This window comes from Cibotium barometz, chromosome 59 (assembly GCF_041138505.1).
Source record: "Cibotium barometz isolate CiBa-2024 chromosome 59, ASM4113850v1, whole genome shotgun sequence".
NCBI classification, from domain to species: Eukaryota; Viridiplantae; Streptophyta; class Polypodiopsida; order Cyatheales; family Cibotiaceae; genus Cibotium; species Cibotium barometz.
Window position 1 is genome coordinate 34,250,035 of NC_141104.1, and position 4,350 is coordinate 34,254,384.

At 44.4% G+C, this 4,350-nt stretch overlaps 1 pseudogene; it reads left to right on the top strand.

Annotated features, from left to right (window-relative positions):
- Nucleotides 1–998: 998 nt before the first annotated feature.
- LOC147605745 (uncharacterized) lies at nucleotides 999–3,797 on the top strand (annotated as a pseudogene).
- The last annotated feature ends 553 nt before the right edge of the window (nucleotides 3,798–4,350 follow it).

The window sequence follows — 4,350 nt, forward strand, 5'->3', positions numbered from 1 at the left end:
AATGATCCTAAAGATTAAACACAAGTCCACAACTAATAAAACAAAGTAATGACTTCAATGCACAAACCCACGAGCTTAATCACTCAATCACATGCCCATTTCATGAATGGAAACATTCAAAGGAGAGCCCATAAGCTAGTTAATGCATGCATCAAATGACTAAAATCGATTAATTAAGCATTAGCTACACACACTCTACTTAATGGAGAGTACACTAAGTGCGCCTGCAACCCCCTTTACCATTATTAGTTTTCTCTTTGATCATTTACTACCTTAACACAAGAAATATTTTCCCTTTGTTGAGGTGAGGAAACGTGCATTCCAATCGCGCTCGCCATGGCCATAAGATCCTATTGTGTCTTGTTTTATAATCACAACAATTTTACAACAGGCTGAAATTTTGAAACAACGACAACCACAAGGATGCATACAACGTTGACTCTTCCAAACTTAAAGGCTGAAATTTTGAAACAACGACAACCACAAGGATGCACACAACGTTGACTCTTCTGCCATCAGCATCTTCTGCCATCCATCCATCAAACCCAAGCTTGGGATTTATTGGATCTGCCAAACCTTAATTATTGGGGTGCTTATAAGTAACCCTTTATAATTACAGAAGAGGAAATCTGATGCTATGAGGAGCCTCCACGATGCGAGAGAGAACCTTCTATGGGTTGGCCTCCACGATGGGAGAAAGGAATTATTGGGGTGCTTATAAGCAACCCTTTATAATTACAGAAGAGGAAATCTGATGTTATGAGGAGCCTCCACGATGGGAGAGAGAACCTTCTATGGGTTGGCCTCCACGATGGGAGAAAGGAATTCCACTACAATAAACCCGCCAACTGTTGATATTGCCTAAATAAAAAGGAATGCCATTTCTATTTTGAAATTTGGACCTTACAAAAATACACACCAAGTAATTAATTAAATACAGGGGGCGTTTAAGACTCTATTTGAGTGGCCTTGAATGTAGCTAAAATAGGGAAGAAGCCAGAACAAAGGAACAAGGGCGGGCTCCTATCGTCGAAACAACCTGTGGAAAGATCATCGTCTCCAGCATATGCAGCTGTTTCATGCGGCGCCCATTCATGCTGTGTGAGGTTATTCTTTGTGAGGTTATCCTTAATCATGTGGGTTACATCGCCCTTTGTCCGCCGTTCTTGTGGGTTTTGAAGCCATGGCCACCCTTCGCCCAGGGAACAACGAAGCTGATGAATTCAACTCTGGACTCATAGATATTTACTTAAATTCTGAGCGTAGGAGAGCAAATGTCACCACAGATCAGGAGAGCTTTGCGGCGTTCTTGCATTCATTGGGTATAAGACTTGACTTGGAGTCTGTGGACTGCAGCGATCCAAGATCTTGTCTGGAACGCTTAGCAAACTGCCAAACCTATGGCGATGTTCTGGGCCTTTTCCCTGCTGTCAAGCGAAAGGATAAGGATGCTTTGCTTCAGCAGAAGATCTGGGATCAGGACATGGAGGCTGCAAAGCGTGCCTGGGATACTCAGTACGTCGCTCCAGAGAAGGCACTTACCCATGTGGCTCAGCAGTTGCAGGATTATGCCAGTTCATGGAGCCGCAATGAGAGGTATGCGCCGCTGGTTGCTTTGGTTCAAAGCAGCGGATGGGGCAAGTCAAGATTGATTTGCGAGCTGTGGCGGAAGGAGTTCTATGTCTTTTACATATCATGCATGGGAAAGGAGCAGACTGGGTTCCCGAGACGCACTGAGCAGCTAGCAGACATTATGCAGAACCCACAATCCAGTGAGAAAACCTTTGTGGCACTTGTTGCTAGCATCATGGCAGTCTTCAATCAGCATACTGACATGACATGTGAAGCATGGATACACGCACAGGAGAAAGGACAGTCCCTCCGAACTGAAATATTCAATCAGTTCCAGCAAATTCTCAGATCTTTAGAATTTCCAGAATGGGATGAAGAAAAGTATGAGCAGTTCTTCAAGGAAGACATAAAGAAGCTGGAGAATAAGAGGCTTCTTTTGTGTGTAGACGAAGCAGGAGAGCTAGGTGACAATTTTACGAAGTTCAGGAGGTCATTAAGAAGTATCCCGAGAGGCAGCAGCTTTTTCAGTCTAGTGCTGGGCACTGATAGAAAAGTGGCAGACCTAGCAGCAGCAGCAGCAGAGGAAGATGCAAGTGCACGTGTGAGATTGGCTCACCCTTTCACTGTCTACCATCCCATTTATTTGATTGGAAAGAGTGATATTCTTGCCCAGGCTAGCAGCAGTGAGGATGATGTTAGCACAGATCCCACACATGTGATACGATATGGGAGGCCACTCTGGGCAGCATACTATGATTCAGTCGACACAACTGACAAGCTGGGCGCAACCATTCTGTTGGCAAAGATGAAGTTGCTTGGGAAGAACATTGATATCACAAAGCCAGGCTGGGTGACTCGGGACATAGCAATAGCTGTTTTTGCCTGTATTGTGGGATTAGATGTGGTTTCGTGGGGGACTCTTCCACAGCAACTCGTGGCAAAGCACATGAGAACTATCATGAAGATAACAGAGGACAGGCGAAGAGTCTACACGGCAGCGGCTGTGGAGCCGGCTCTTGCTGCTGGTGCTGCTAAGTTGCTGCATGCCGAGAATGATAAATTTCTGGGTGATTTTCTAGACAAGCTGACGGAGGTTTGCCTAGATGGCTTGGTGCATGAAGGTATCAGGGGGGAGATGGTGGCCAGGATTATTATCATGCTAGCTATGCATGAGTGCACAAAGAGTAAAGACTACATCCAACCTGTGACGATGGCCACCTTCTTGAATGCCATGTTTGGGAGCGGTGTTGTGGAGGAGTTGAAGGCTAATCTTGTGAACACGGAAACAACTCTTTTCTTCAACTCTTCACCTCAACGTCTGTGGAATTTTCTCAGCAACTATTGGAGAGGGCCTTTGTTAGGTGTACTGCACTAGTTGCGAGGAGGAATGAGCGCGTTCTTGAATTTGCCCTTCCTGGCCGTTTTGCCCCCTCGCCAGTTGGCCCTCGTGAGCGTCCTGTGCTGCCAAGAGCTGCGAAGGTCATTCAGTGTCAAAACCAGGCAGTTTTTCATGGGACTACTTCCATTATAGGACAGATCAAAAACCAGAGGAATGAGCGGTCCTTCAACCATGATACAAGGGCAGATTCCTGTGCAGAATTTTTTTTCCAAATTGGCCACAGAGGGAAGCCTGATGTTAAAGTCAATCATAACACTGTAGTGGCCTATGGCCTTTCTTCCTTCAAGCACCTTCAGTCGAAGAATATGCGAGATGCAAATGTTCTTCCTAAGTTGCTGCAGCTCTCTAGGACTTGTGAGGACATATTTAAGGATGCTGGTTGCGATGAACAGGATTTGTTACTTGACATGATCCCTATGGGATACAATGTCAAGCCATTCATAGAGGACGAGATGGGAGAGCATGAAGAGGAGGGCGAGATGGGAAAGGATGATGACAAGGGAGAGGATCAAGAGGGTGATGACAAGGCAAAGGATGAAGACAAGGGAGGTGTGATATGGATGACATGGAAGGAAACAGGAAGGAGGACACAAAAGAGGAGGCATGTGTGAAATTAACTAGCATTATTGTATGACTTTGCTCCCTTTGGGTATGAGTTTATAGAGGCAAGAAAGCATAGGTACTTACCCTCTCTACTTCTTACATGCTTTTCCTCTCTGCACGCAAAAGAGCTTGTTTGATTAGTTGTCTCATGAAGTTTAGATTCAGAAGAGAAGCATAGATCTTGTTTGCTGTTTGTACTTAAGGAATTTAGCTTTATACCTGAGCATTTCATGGTGTTTTGAAACTTTTTGAAAGCTTGTCATGTTAGGTGATGGTCTCTTGCAGGAATTTAAGATGGTTGTTTTTTTGTTTTTTGTTTGCTCTGGCTCAGCTACCTGTCTTAGTATAGTAGAACGGTCTCTTGCACGAATTTAAGATGGTTGTTTTTTAGTTTTTTGTTTGCTCGTATAGTAGAACGATCTGCATGTTTGTGCATGAATTTTGCACATGATTGTACAACATGTGTGCGCGCGCACATAGACGCACATGTTGTGTGTGCATGCATACACACATACTCTTATTCCTGGTGTTGCAAGATCTAAGCATTGCCTAAACAGAAGGGTTATTCTTTGAACCATGAGGATCCGTGTGTGTCAATGTTGCCCCGTTTGCTTGGTCAAAGTGGTAATTTACTCATCGGTTGACTTTTTAAAGAAGTCAAAAACAGAGAGTACTTATGCATTGATCGTGGTCAAAGTGATCATACATGGGTGTTCTACACATCATTTCTTGTCCATAGAGCTAAAGAGCTTGTAAATCGGAGTTTGGGAACATAT